Source organism: Sceloporus undulatus, chromosome 1 (genome assembly GCF_019175285.1).
Source record: "Sceloporus undulatus isolate JIND9_A2432 ecotype Alabama chromosome 1, SceUnd_v1.1, whole genome shotgun sequence".
In the NCBI taxonomy this organism is placed as follows: Eukaryota; Metazoa; Chordata; class Lepidosauria; order Squamata; family Phrynosomatidae; genus Sceloporus; species Sceloporus undulatus.
Window position 1 is genome coordinate 145,924,200 of NC_056522.1, and position 15,878 is coordinate 145,940,077.

Below are 15,878 nucleotides of genomic sequence, written 5' to 3' on the forward strand. Positions count from 1 at the left end.
TCTTCCCATCTGAGGATTTCCTAAAATAGATCTGATAGCCAGTCCCTGAAAGTACAGTATATGTTGGTCTTATTCAAGGACATATTGCAAATACTATGTAGGCAAATTTAATGAACAGGTTATTTTGAGTAAACCCAGTCAGAATTATAAGGTGAAACAAGGCCAAGACAACGTACTCAACATGTACTCTGCCTGCAGTAATAGAGGATAACAGCAGGTACAACACTATAAACCCAAACAATGTGTTTAGTCCCTGTTAATCTAATTCCAAAGACATCCTCTGGAATCTGCAGAGCCAAATAGTATTAGATGACCTTTGACAATGGGCAGCTTTATTTCCTTTTGCCTCATGTTTGTTTAAACCATCTCAATTCACTGCATCTTAGGATCACCACTGAAGAGGCAGCTTTGTTCTTATGGAATCATTTGGTTAAAAAAAAGACTTTGCTCAATAAAAGTTGCATGATTTGCTCTTTTAAAAGTCCTGTCAATGTTTTTTTTACCTCTTGAAAAATATGTACCTGTATAAACAAACACTTAAAAACAACATTTGGGGGGGGGGGGATTTGTTCATTACTAGACTCTATAGATATATCCATGGCAGATATAAAGCAGTTTGACACCACTTTAATTGTCATGGTTCCGTCCTATGGAATCCTGGGATTTGTAGTTTGATTAATGTATTCAGCCTTATCTGTGAAAGAGCTCTGGTGCCTCAAATAACTACAGTTCCCAGGATTCTGCAGGATAGAGTCTTCCTCTTGGAGATCAAGGTAGACTCTTAAGCACCATCATATGGGGACTCAAGCCTTGTGGCTAAGTGGAATCCACTTCTAAATTAATAAAGTTGCGTATGATCAGGATATTAATTGTAAAAAAGATTTTAAAAAAATAAAAGTATGCAAAAGTGCCAGTAAACAGAAAAAGCAAATGCTCTCCAGCATTCTAGTATTTCCTCTGCACCCTACATCTTCCAAAAAATAGGTGTTTCATGGTGGAGGAACTCGGTTAACAAGATCACAGGGTATTTATAGTCAAACTGTCACATGTTGCTTCCAAGAGTTGACATCACCAGAAGTCAATGCAATGGATGGACAAAAGGTCAGGTAACCTGGGTAAGCAATTCACAGCCATGCCCTCACAGTATCAAGAAGATTTGCTTTCAGACGGATAGCTCTCAGTGTTACCAAAGGGCATTGTGCAGCTATCCCACCTCCCTCCTTAGCAGGTTTTCTAAAGAAAAGAAAAAGAGGGAAGAAATATTGGGGAAAGAAAGAAAAACAGAAGGGGGTTACAAATTTGAAAACAACTTTGTCTAATGAACCTTGTGTAGTATTCTGTGAATGAGGCAGCATGATTGCTTGGCGAAAAAGAGCCCCTGTCATTTGGAAGCACCCTTGGAAAAGTCTTATACATTCATCCAGGGTCCACACAATATGCAATAAACGTGGCATCCTTGGAGTGTTGACCACCTAGCATACTATGGGGTTATTTACACTGTGAAAATAATTCAGGATTAATCTGGGTTGAATATCCGTTGTTCACATACATCCCGAATGCACCCAATTAGGTTGAGGGGGCACTGTCAAAAAGCCCACTTAATCCGGGATAATTGATAACAGGGTTTTCCCTGAGGGTTGTTTTTTTAAAGATGTGCATTGTCAGTAGTATGAATAACTGATCTGAATAGACCCAAATAGACCCGGGATAAAATGCTACATCCCTTGAACATCTTCTGAATGCATTTGCATTGTCTACTCCATCTATATCTGAATGCTTGCACGTGTGAGCAACCAGACTTGCAGAGATGCGCATCGATGTGGTTATACAGTGTGAAGAACAAACCCAGAATGCATGAGTGAGATGATTTACATCATCACTCTAAAAATACTGATGCCTGAACAATCCTTATGGTTAGGATCCCAGAGGGACACACTGCTCACATCAGTTACCGTCACATAATCGGTGTTCCTTACTCAGGCTGCATCTGCACTGCAGAGGGCTCGTGTTTTTTTTAATTAACATTTTACATGTTAATTTTAAAAAAATAAATTCTTTTGAAATTTTCTTAAAGACATCACATCTTACCAAATGTTCGCTTTAACCACATGAAACTATGTACAGTGGACCCTTGCCTTATGCGAGGGATCCGTTCCGGACTCCTCCCCCGTGTAAGGCAAATGTCTCCTATGCTCAATCCCCATTCATTTGAATGGGGCTTGCGTGCGCAGCGGCGCACACCACAGGCGCGCACCCCATTCATCTGAATGGGACACACCACCCCTTGCTCCCCATGTGCTCCCCACAGCTTGAGCGCGTGTGCTCAAAGCCACATATAGCACACCCCCGTATAATGCGGGCGCGCTGTAGATGTAAATATATTTAGGCTGTGTGTTTGATATTGTAATTTAAAGGTATAATTTTGATTTTGGTAAATGTTTATGCTCCAAAACACATTACAGAAATAATGCAGTTTGAGACCGCTTTAACTGCTAGGGAATTCTGGGAACTGTAGTTTATTGTGGCATCAGAGAAAGCTAAATGTCTCACAAAACTACAGTTCCCAGAATTGCCTAGCATTGACCCAGGGCAGTTAAAGCGGTCTCAAACTGTGAAATCTCAAACTATGAAGTGAGCATTTAGGCAAGCTAGCTAATCCCCCATCACTTGAGGTGCAAAGGGTCAGCATGATTAATCCAGTTTAAGAGAGATAGAGAGGCCAAACAGCTTTTCTCAAGGAATCAGCGCTGTACTGATGCTGGCAGAGACAGGATCAAAGGAAGTTTTTCACGGGCAGTTCTTTGACAGCCGATGCTGTTTTCCCCATCAGATATCATGGTTGTTTTAATGCACACATTTCTACATACAGAGCTGATGAAAAACAGCCAGGGTGGGAAGGGATGAATGGAATATGAGAGTTAATGCCATGAAGGCCTTGTTCATGAAACATGGGATGGGCATCTACTGGACTGATTCCATCCTCTCCACGGGCATAGATGGAACCTTATGCAGAAAGTCTACACTCATACTGGCCCCATATGAGCAGGGCCCTGTTTGCAGAATCCATGGTCTCCAAAACAAACAAACAAACAAACAAACAAATACCAAGGGTGCAAGCAACTCTGCTAGAGATTATATGTGTATCACTTACATGTACCAAGCCCTGTTTATAAGATCCTGCAGATCAGGACAGGATGGGTGTGAGGTGCGCTGCTGCCAGGTTCATCTTTAGTGACCTATTACCTATGAACATCTTACCCTTTTAAATAATTTTGCAGCTATTTTAGCAGAGGCAGCAAAAGTTCTTCCAGGCAGCATCAAACAATGAAGAGCAAGGTGTGGGCACTCTGGGAAATTTTGTAAGCATATTCTTGGCCTCTTCTTGCAGTGCTTATATTAAGTATCTGCCACTGCAGCAAGAGGTGAGCTGCTGGGGGACTACAGCAATGCAGAACACAGGTGGAGAGAGCTGCCTTATTCTTTCCATCAACCACTTGTTTATAGGTGGTCAAATCAGATGATACCTTTAGCACATTAAGGGGAATTAATTCCCCTGAGATTAAAACATTTTACCTCCTGCTAATAGATTGCCTCAGAAGTACATGCCCCAGCAGCCAGTCTTACAAATTAAGCATGTATTTTACTTCTGAGCAATCACAAAACAAGCTAAATGCAGGTAATTATGTGCTATGACAAACAAAACATCTTGCCTCGCTTGAGGGAGCACCTCTTCTAAATATATGCTGTTTTGGCTAGTTTGGCCCTCACTGACAAGACGCAGGATCAACTAAGTTCATGGTCTATCTGTGGGCAAGTTGCTGTTTAATATGTCTTACAAGATTGCTTTAAAGACCAAATGCTACAATGAGCCCCTTGGGAAGAAAATGTATTATTTATGTATCTTTGTACATTTTGCTTAATGCATATTTGGTCTGGAGAAATGGATTTGAGGTAAACATTCTCCTTCCACCAGTACTGTGACCATGATTCAAATTGAGATCTTTGTAGTCAGGGAGCCTGTCAGCATGGCTTAAATAACATGGCCTCCTACCATATTCTTGGCAGGGAGATTGGGGCCCAAGCCCCAAGTCTGGCACAAAGAGTCTGGACAACGTCCACGTTATTCAAAACCAAACCCAGAGAATAACACCATTAATGTGAATATTTAAAAAAAACTCACCAGTCCAAAAGATCTGGAGCCCTCTCTTTTGGCACCAGACACCTGTGGCTCCACTGTCCAGCACAGCCACTGCCACAGCGAGTCACTTCACTCTGAGGTCAGAACAAGGCACCCAGCCATATGACTGAGGCTGGGCACCTTGTTCTGACCTTAGAAGCAAGAGATTTGCCATTGTAGCCGCTGCACCAGGTGGCAGAGCAATGTGCCCATATGAACATCTGCCCTGTTTCAGAATGGAAGGCTAAGGTATTGGGGGCAAGCTGGAGCAGTTCCTGGGCCAGGATACTCTGGGCTGTGTCCAGAGTTTCCTGGCCAGTGCAAGCAGGAACAGAGTTGCTTAAAAAAAAACATGGAGACTCTGATCACAGATGTCTTTCCTGGGAACTAGTTAATCAAAATATCTATCCTGCACACCCACCTTCTCTCTCAGATTAGGAGGCAGATCATCCTTTGGAGAATGACAAATTTATTATGTGCTTAAATCTTGTTCATTAAACAAATGACATCTTATCACTCACTGAATCACATCCAGCTACGATGGTCAAGTGCATGGAAACTCCACATGAAAATGCTGCACCCCTCCCACCTACTGTCTTCTTCCCCAACTTGGGCCTCTCCAGATGTTTTAGCTTACAGCTCCCACAAAGAACAATAAAACCAGTGGTCAGGAATTATGGGAGCTGTAGGCTTACAACTTCTGGAGGGACCCAGTCTGGGGAAGGCTGCTCTTGGAGCTATTTATTTTGGAAAGGCCTTTTTAATGACACTCTTCTGCCCCATTCCCATTTTATGCTCAACTGACATCTCACCATTTGGCCAATGTGTTTCTGTCTAAAATGCACAGCCTCTTTGATTTGGAGAGCAATGGCTGGTTCTCAGACAGTTCTGCCAAAGTTGTTGCAGCTGTAGCAGACCACGGGTCAAGCAACGTTTGTTCCCTAGAGACAAGGAAGACTGAAAATGTCCATATTGTTCATTTTCCACTGTCAAATGTCATGAAGCATGAACTGGACTAATTTGGAGATAAACCAAATGATAAATAAATCTGAGTCCCTTGGGGAAATGAATGCCTTTCTGGTAATTGCTGTTCAGACTTAAACATGTACATTTGCTTTTCTTGTTCTCAGATGGAAACTCCGCACAATTTCCTCTCTCCTTGTACTATTTTATTCTAGACATGTTCTCTGCTTTCTTCTATATGCTACAGCACAAAACTTTTGGGTGCTTGAAAATGGAATTCATAAACCACATCTTATTCTACCTTCAAAGCCGTCATAAGCAACTCTAGGGAGCCAATATGAGAGAAGCATTTCAGTTCTCTTTCCATTCCCTCTTGGCTTTTTGTGGTATTCAACCATTCCTGCATCGCTCAATAAATAATAACGTTGTTTTCTCTGGAGTTTATTTTTAATCAGTTTTTATTGGCATGGTGAGAGTGATGGAGCCAGATAATCACAAAGCCTTGAAATGAATCAGAGAATGAGAAAGCTATAATAAAAAGAACTTGTCCCACCTTGTTTCAGTACTATGTCTGTTGTGTTTATCTCTGTGTGTCACCATTTGTTTCACTGCCATCTCTTCAAATCAAATCAAAGTTCTATCAGAGCAATTTGTGACAAGTTGGTTTCACAGAGTGTCATACTGCAAGCCTGATACTACTCTTGCCTTATAGTCCAAAGAAGATATAGAATATACAGAAAGAATACACAGATAGGATCTGAACCTACTCATCTGAGTATTTTCTATTTTGTGGATACAGCTTGCATGTCTTCATATGGCTCTTTCCAATTGGTCTGAAAAGTATGAGGTCTTGCAACATAATATGTGGGATTTTGACAGGTTTAAACATGCTGCACCAAAAGAGCACCAAAAAGCTGCCACCATGGCAGCATGGCCGCCTTTTTGCAACTAATAAAAGGAGCTGCATTTTGCCATTCTTTTTAGTGCCAGCAAACTGCCAGATAGGGCCAGTAGCATGTTATTGCTGCGGCCCTGATCCCGAGAAAAAAGGGGTGGCGGGATACTGCTCCAAAGGGGTGGTCTGTTTAGCCCCCAAGTTAGTAGAGTACCCTTAGGGTCCTGGAATAGATAAGCCTTGCAGTCCTTTTCAGCTCTATGCTGTGATTTACATGTCGGATGTCCATAGCTCAAATCCTGCACTCAAACTCACAACAGAAGAGGGAAAAGAGGTTTCCCTATGCAGGCACTCCTGAAACCATCAGAAGGAGTACTGCAGAAACCAATGGGTCAGAAAAGGAAACGGCCTTAAAGGTTCTCCCTTTAAATGATTCTGAGAGATTTCTTTTCTTAGGGGACTAGAGTGGCACATTGTACATACTGGAAAACAAATCCACTCCCATTATCATCACATCACCACCACCACCATCATTCATTTAGTCATTGACCAAAATATAAATTACAATATGAAATACACACAGAGAGACACAGTTACTGCTAAAATTCATGAAGCATAAGATTATATATATATATATATATATATATATATATATATATATATATATAAAATTTATGACTGATATAAAGATTAATTCCCAGAGGTTAACACTAAATAAAATTAAAATTACTTGAATAAATAAATATTTCAAGCATTCCAAGTCTAAAAATCTTAAATATTAACTTGTAATCCTAAATTTTATCTTGTAATATTTGTCTAAAAGTAATAATGGCAGAGACACAGAACCTAGCAAATATCTTTGTAGTTTGTGTATCTGAATCATCAAGCAGGATTTACCTAGAAAATTTGTATAATTGGGGTGATTAAATTAGAGCAGATGTATTGATAAAATGGACAGTACAATAAGCCATGGACAAGAGACCCATTCCTATTATCATCAGATCACCACGATCATGCCCACCACAATTTGACCTGCATGCTGCTTTCCCCCATACATGCATGCAAAATAGCTCATGACACAAGAACAGGAATACATACGGGAACAGGAATATTGCTACAAAACATTAAGTGTCAATACATGTAAGTTCATCATTGCACCAAATATTTTAGTACCATTTTATTTCAAAACATAACATAAACCGACCCAATGAAAATAATTAATAAGCCAATACTGTGACATTTTGAAATTCATGGTAAAACAGGCAGTATCAATCATCAGAACACAATACAAATAGAGATTTTGTTGCTATGTGCCTTCAAGGCATTTCTGATTTATGGTGACCCTGAGGTGAACCTATCATGGAGTTTTTGTGGCAAGATTTGTTCAGAGGAGGTTTTCCATTGCCTTCCTCTGAAGCTGAGAGCATGTGACTTAACCAAGATCACCCACTAGATTTCATGGCTGAGCAGGGAATCAAACCCTAGTCTCCAGAGTCACAGTCTAATGCTCAAACCACTATGCCACGCTAGCTCTCTCTAGAAATAGAGATTACTTATCCTCAATCCACTGCAAGCCAAAAAATGCTAAAGCCTCCCAAAGCAGTGGTGTATTAATAAATACGTAATATAAACCACATGGAGTTTCTGAGCAGGGTTAACTGCAATAAATAGCAATTAGATTTTGTACAGCTTTTAGCCAATGATACCTCTCCCCCAAACTGAGGTGCAGTTCTAGATTCCAAAAAAATATATTCAGAAATAGTAGGCAAAGTGGGAAGTAAGAGTGGTTATTATTTACTGTTGTTCTTGTTGTGAAATCAACAACAAATGAGTTGATTCAATTTATGCCAGTCCTATGAATGAGAAACCTCCAAGTCACTCTGTTATTGATAGCCCTGCTCAGGTTTTTCAAACTCAGGGCTGTGGCTTCCTTGATTCTTTCCACCTGTTACATATCTTCTGCTTTTCATACTGCCATTCCTGACCAAACATTATTGTCTTCTTTAATGAGTCATGTCTCATGATATGCCCAAAGTACGAAAGTGTAGTCATCTTGGCTTCTAGGGAGAGTTCAGCCTTGAAGTGCTCTTAGACACATTTATGTATCATTTTAGCTCTCCATAGTAAAACTTTCTTCCAGCATCACATTTCAAATGGGTTGATTCTATTATTCAACCCTTTGGAGCCCTTTCCTCCAATAAGCTCAACATGCTTCTCCTTTCCCTTGCAATTTATTCTCACAACTTCAATCCTGTGAGGTAAATCAGGATTAGAGAAAATGCGATTGGCTCAAAGTCACTCTGTGAGTTTCATGGATTAGTCTGGACACACACTGAACTAGAATTAGAGTAGTTTACCAAAACCAGGATGGCCCAAGTCCTAGTTCTTGCACTCTTAAATGCTGTATCATAATGGCTCACAGACCGATGGGCTGACGTTGCGTCTCTTCCACTGTACTCTAGACATCTTTGCCATTTCTGGAGGCTCATGGCGATTGTGGAGGTACACCTGCAACCCTTAAAAACTAGGTGTTTTCCCTTCCTAACTACCAGTTGCATGCCCTAAAAGATGTGAACATAGAACTTAGCCAGCAGCAGGAATGTGGAAGGGCGTTTTTATGCACATGTGGCAGTGGTGTGGTTTTCAGGTGAAAACTTTATTGAAATCTCTCAAAAAACATTAAATTAGGGAGGCGGCCACAAAAATAGGGCCTAGAGGCACATGTCACCTGCAAGCCATACTTTCCCTAGCCCTAACATACCTGACTGTATGTGCATACTAAGTTGGCACACTACCTCTTCACAGTTGAGTATGACAGGCACTTGTCCCTCAGTGTTTGCATCACAATGCACTCTGCATGGGGCTACCTCTGTTCCAAGTTCGGATGCTTCAATTGGTTCAAAATGCAGCAGCCAGATTAGTCACCAGAACACCTAGGTCAGCCCATATAACACCTGTGTTAAAAACTCTTCACTGGCTGCCGATTAGCTTCTTGGTGCAGTACAAAGTGTTGGTTATTACCTTTAAAGCCCTTTATGGCTTGGGCCCGAGTTACTTGAGGGAATGCCTCTCCCTACACAATCCGCCCCACACTCTCAGAACATCTGGAAATAATTTATTAGAATACCATAAGCCCAGGTTAACATCAACTTTCCATAGATTGTTTAAAGCCGCTGCCCCCAAACTATGGACCAGCTTACCGGAAGAGATCCATCTTATCACCACCTTAGATGCCTTTAAGAAGGAACTTAAGATGGATCTCTTCTGGCGGGCTTATCCATCTGACCTCTTATAGGAGATCTTTAAAATAAAATGCTTCACTTCTGGTTATGATGTATGTTTTCTAAATGTTTTAGATGTTCTATATGTTTTAGCTATTTTATTGAAATAATAATAATGTTTTATTGATTGTAATTTATATCTGTACTGTGTTAATTTGTTGATGTAATCCCACCTTGATCCACAGGGAGAGGCAGGAAAATACAAGTAAATACACTCATGGATTTCCTTTGGAGTTTTCTTTTGAAGCAACAGGAACTTTTTGCTGGCCCAGTTTTCAGTACTTGAAAATTCCACATTTTCCATTGACATGGTTCTATCAATGATCTGAAAAGAAAAGGGGAAAAAAACCAACAGAAATTAGAGTTACAATCCTGCAAATTGGCAATTTACAATAAAAAAGAGCACTCCTTCAAGATACAGTGACAAAATTACATTCATATTCTGGGAAGTGGGTCAGGCTGAGGATTTTAAAGCACCTTCTTGTACAGTATTGGTCTGGACCACTGAAAGAGGCTGAATGGAATATGGGCATCCTCTTGTAGGTATTAAAAAAGAATTATTTCTTTAAATACTGTGCAGTCCTGTGGTATGGATGTAAAAGGGTATTGCGGTGGAACAGTCACATACTTCATTGTATCCTCTTGTGGGCTGTTCTCCAAAAAGGAGTATAAATCTGTTGTCTTTAGGATGCCATAGGACCCCATTTAGTCTTTGTTGCTAAGAGGCGAATATGGATACCAGCCTTGAATTTTCTGCAGGCAATCAGAAGGGAAAACAAGGCCAGAAGGCACAATTGCAATTAATTCACATTGCAATAGCCAGAAGGAGCTCTTGAATCTATTAACAAAAAAGGAAAGAAGAAATAAATCAAAAGAGCTTGGCATTATGGTGGCCAATGCGATTGTTGCTGAATCATTTGGATTGTAGAAATATAATGTTTTACCACTAAGAGTGAACAAATGAACAAGTACTGTATAAAATTCTTAGATCTAACTGTGATACAGATAACAAAGACTTTTGTGGCACCTTAAAAACTAGCAAATGTATTATGGCTCGGACTTTTTGAGATTAAAGCCCATATAATTAGACATATGACATGTTGTCCATGTGTGTGTGTGTGATATATGCACATATGATTGTGGGGGCAATTGTAATGTTGAAGTGGAAAGATGAGAGTTAAGTGCAGAAAATATACTGACACCTGCAATTAACAATACTGTACATCTGTAGAAGTGGACTGAAATTCATGAAAGCTCATATTAAATTAGATAATCTTAAAGGTCCATCATAAAAAGGTATCCCTTGTTTTATTGCTAATAACATGGAATATACCTATATTCTAACAAACATGAAAGTAGTCACATATAATGAAGTATCTTTCCATCCATGTGTGGAACAGTTGCCCTCTTGTCATGTGTATCCAACACACAGGGCTTATTTCCATTATAGGACTTTATCACATGAGGAAAAGTGGGGGAAATCAGGGGTTTAAACAGTCATTTTCCTGGGAAAGTTGCATGATCATGGTGAAGATTTTCACACAATGTCATGATTAAAGAGGACTTATCCCGGGAACAACGAGGGCATAACCAGAAACAAATGATTTATGGGGAAATCTTGTGAATGATTTGTTGCTGGTTATTTCTTGGTTATTTCCAGGAGAAGCCCTCTGTAAGCATGATGTGTGTGAAAATCGTCACCGCGATCACATGACTTTCATGGGAAAATGACTATTTAAACCTCCAATTTTCCCCACTCCATAGAATATGAACTTCCTCTCTGACAACTCCTCGCATCTTCATCCTTCCATAGTATATGCCTCCACTTCCAGCAACTTTCTGTTTTAACCACTGTAACACTCAGTAAAGTAATTTTGTCTCTGGAGTGGTACACGTTTTTTTTTATCTCTAAGAATCCACACACATTTTATATTTCACTCATTTTTTGTTCTTCAATAACTTTTTAAGTGAGAGCTGCATTTAGCATCCAACCATCAACAACATCTTGTGCATCTCAGTGGTTTCTTGTAGCTTCATTATATAACACATAGGAGTTAGCAGCAACTTAAACAACCAACTGCTACATCTTAGAATGTTCACATATAGTTAGGTTACTTAAAATACATAGATCGTGTCCTCCAGCTGTTGCAGTTTGGCAGAGACAGTGCTGATTCATTCTCTATCCTTCTGCTTTTTCAGCTGCTTTAAAAATGTCCACTTTCTCTCTCCTTTTCCCATTTCCCCCCTTTGTCCACCCTTTACTTCAGCTGGTTCAAATTGAATTCAGAGTGCAAAAGTAATTAACTGGGGAGAGGAAGATGAAAGGAGGGGACAAGATCTAGCTCTTTCCAGTAGGCTCAGGCAAAAGCAAACTGCTGCAGCCTTTGCTAGCTTGGCTGTTATTCTTCATTAACAACTTCTGCCATCTTGTTCACACTCTGATGTTCCTTGGCCACATGTGTCTTGGTTTCCATATGTGAAATGTTGGAGGATGTGATATATTGCAATGATCCCATTTTGTACGAATCAAATCTAATTCTAAACTATTTTGCCAAATATTTCAGCATCCATGGCTGTCCCATTCTTTTGCTGGAGTTTCTTTTTCAGTTATTATTACCTGGTGGACTATTTAGTGTTTCTTTGTCCTATCCTTACAATCCTGTTTCTCTTTAAAAATATGTATATTGGCAGATTTCCAACTAATCTATGAGAATTTGTTTTTATAATTTGGAATACCCAAGGTTGACTAAAAGGTAAGTGAATAAAGAATCCCAATTTATACGGAATAGGAATAGCTCACCTTTTTTGGCTAGAACCACATTGCCTGTGTTTGTCCAAACCCTGAAGTTGTTGTACTGTACATAATGCCTGCCTCATCATATTCATAACATCCAATGATTTTTCTTGATCTGCAATAAGGTAAAAGATAACACAAATTACAACCCATCAACAAAATAAAACCTTATCTGTTTGTTGAAAAAAAAAATCTAAGACTCTTTTTAGAGCAGGGATGAGGAACCTATGGCCCTCCAGAGATTGTTAGACTCCAAATCCCATCAGTTCCAGTCCACCAAGAATAATGCTCTGCATATCAAAGTTAAATGTCATCCTAAAGCACATCCAAATTGGATTTTTGAGAATGTGAGTTGAATGGATCAGGATGCCGAGTCAGGAATGAGTGGAGATGTAGACCTACTGCACCAGTGAGATGGCTATCAACTGCAGCATATTTCTCCCCCACAAATACATCTCCATCCAAAGCAGAATTGAATGGTGGACTACAATCCACTTCCTCATAGCTGTACATGGAAAGCTAACACTGTAATAAATTCATTAATTTTAACAATGCTACATGTCAGCCTTTGCCACTTTGCTGCAGCAGACTAGTACTTTTACCTCTCTGGAAATGCCAACTCAGTCCTGTTTCAGCAACTGTCAGTGGTGCAGTAAAATGGATTTGAGTGGCAAACCACTTACTCTTTTTAAATGCCAAAATACCACACAGACACTAGCAAATGTGCTTTCTAGTTAAGGCATGTTAGGGTCTTGCTCTTGGTAAAATTTAACATTTTCTTGTGAACTTCATGGGACATACACAAACTCCTCACAAGCTCTCCAGGACATACAGTATGAGATTTGAAGGACATAGTGTTTGAGCAAGAAAATTACAAAGGAAGACTGGAAAGAGAAACAACTGGATTAAATTATGGCCCCGTACAAACGGGCCCTAAATGACGCCCTCGTCATGTGCTAGAGTTGCCTCGGGGCGGAGCAGCCACATGCCCCACAACCCTAGCATGTGACTAGAGCGTCATCACTGCGTAGCACTGTATAGATGGTGTGCACAGCAATGACGTCGCTGCTGCACTGCGTCCAAATGGAGCAGTGCAGCAGCGACATGTTCGCGCTGCCACAGGCTGCTTGCAGCAGCGAAAAAGGAGTAACTTTTTAGCACTCTTTTTTGCGGCACAGCAGCACCACGCAATTTGGTTGCTGTGGCACTGATGTGCATCAACGAAAGGCAGCCCCAGCCTACCCTTTCGGACCCGTTTGTACCAGGCCTACATTCACAAATTCCAATCCATTAGTAGAGACATGAATAAAGACAATGGCTTCATGGCAAACTACATGTATTAATACAAGAGTTCTTGTTACTGTACATGTAATAAGAGGAATCTTCTCAGAGAAGGTTTTGAACCCAAGGAAACTGACACTTAGAAAGCAGATGCATTGCTTTCACACATCAACATTAATTGACCATTGTAAAAATCTGAAAGACCTGTATCACATCATGCATTGCTTTAAAAATTTAGGGTTAAAATTTGCATCCTTTTAGATTCGATTACATTCCATCCTACTCCCATTCCCACAACTGTATAAATATGCTTTATATCCTGAGGCCTAGATATTACTCTGTACTGCATCCGAAGCAGTAAGTTTACATCCACAAATGCTCATGTTAAAACAAAAACCAGTTAGTCTTAATGGTACTGCTACATTCCTTCAATCCCCCCCCCCCGCTCCACCCTCTTGCTCATTTTTGTGTCCTCATAATGGTAAAGATAAGATCATTCAAGTAACATTGCCAAGGTGTTGCATGGAGATATATTTTGTTTCTTTGAAATTACAGATTAAATGGAAGAGGCTGTCCATTTCTCCATGCAGTGCCAAGTTCTGCCCCTTGGGCTGTTCCAAGGGTCAACCCAACAGATTCTGCTGCCTGAGGCAAGGGATATGTCACATAGGGAAGCCAACTAGAGTGGTATTGAATCTTGTTTCAGTGTTGTCGATGGGGGTAGCGACTGAAGAGCAGTGAAGAATAGGTTGCATAACACCTACCACTCCTCCAATGCTGCCTCTACCTGCCAGCATCTGGCACCTGAGGCAATTGCTTCCCGGCACCTAATGTTAGGGCCAGTCTTGCTTGCTTTACCTGCTGCATGGCACAGTTTGAGTCCTGCTCACATGGGGAAAAGCCAGGCAGGTAAAATATATATGTTAACAAATATACAGGAGAAGTCACAGCTACTTACTCTTTCCTCCTAGGCAATTTCAGTGCTGAATCTCCATTTGCAGCCCAGTGAAACCCATGGATATGAAACCTATGAATATTGACTCAACTCCAATATGATGTACACACACACATCCATCAGCAGGGGATGATCAAGCAGGAAAACCATTGTAAAAGAATTATTAATTATATTAAAATACACAATTCCTACCACACAAATATCATTTAGTATAATTAATGGCTTTATATTACTTGAGCAGAATTATACTGTGACTGCGTTATTAACCTCTGACTTCAACATTTATTAGTCTGTATGTTATGCCATACCATAATTAGTTTTGAAAGAGGCCAACCTTATTTGCATGAGTAAAACATTATCTCTCCCCAAAATGCTGAAGGCAATCAATGAGGCTAATGGAATTTTATGGGAACCACCTGCTGGGCCCATTCCCCAAGATCAAATAGCTTTGATGCAGGTAGGCAGAACCTTTAATTAGTCACACAACAATATTCCTGAAAATGGGCAAAGAAATTCAGGTTGCTCCTGTGAGATAGAACATATTATCAGGAGTGTGCCTAATAGAAATTGGATGCAGGAAGAAATAAAGTCCCATGACCTTTTGGCTAGAAGCTTTTGTTGTTGTTGTTGTTGTTGTCTCATTGGTTCCTATGATGTGACGGGTGTGGAAATCTACCAGAAAATGTCTTATTTCAGAAAGTGGTGGTTTCACATGGTCATTAAACTGGATAAATTGGAAAACAGATATTGACAACATCTTATTTATTTATTATCATGAGCATCAATTGTGTCAGCAAGTGGCCATGATGAATGAACTGCCTGGTTAACAGTGGGAAACAACAGTTAAAATGGATTTCCCTTTTAAAGTTCCATCACTGCTGACACTGAAAAAGAGATCTATAAGATTAACAAGTAATCTTTTTACTTTGGCACATCTGACCGTGGAACAGATGGCCTAACACTCTTACAACCAAACCTTGTTCCCTGTCCATTCCCGCTATTGTTGTCATTCTCTGGAAGAGGAAAGCTAAAGATAGTTACAGATTGTGGTGGAGAGTGTTTAGTTAATTAAATCCATTAAGAAATATCCTTCAGGGATATAAACTATTAGAATATATTTACAATTGCAGTGCTTTCAAACTCAAATAATTATTTAGTTTTGCAATGAATTAATATCAGAAGAAGCTTTTCCACACCTAGAGAAGCTTTTCTGACATAAAGTTGAGCAGGCTCCCATTGCAACATGAATTTTGTGCATTTTGTTTGGTTCAATAAAGGTATCACTGTTTTGTGGATAAAAGTATCAGTTTTGTGGATTCTTGTACTAGACTCCCATTGAGTGCTTGAAGGACTGACAGAACTCTGTCCTTAGGAGACCAGTTTCTCACAGAGATTTGCAAACTATGGATTAGTCATTGCTTCTAACCAGGTGGTTCTGTGTATGAAATCACAATGGTGATCCAGACACTTCTGCAATAAGAGATCTGTGGCAATGGTTCTCAACCTTGGATTGAGACACTAATCCTCTTTTG

General features: G+C 40.0%; 1 long non-coding RNA gene across 1 annotated transcript; it reads right to left on the reverse strand.

The window, feature by feature from the left end:
* Positions 1-9,530: 9,530 nt before the first annotated feature.
* On the reverse strand, positions 9,531-14,485 carry LOC121919823. Its single transcript, XR_006101591.1, has 3 exons — positions 14,350-14,485; positions 12,117-12,225; positions 9,531-9,641 (listed from the first exon to the last, which is right to left on the reverse strand). It is a non-coding gene; the product is annotated as an uncharacterized LOC121919823 (long non-coding RNA).
* Positions 14,486-15,878: the final 1,393 nt, after the last annotated feature.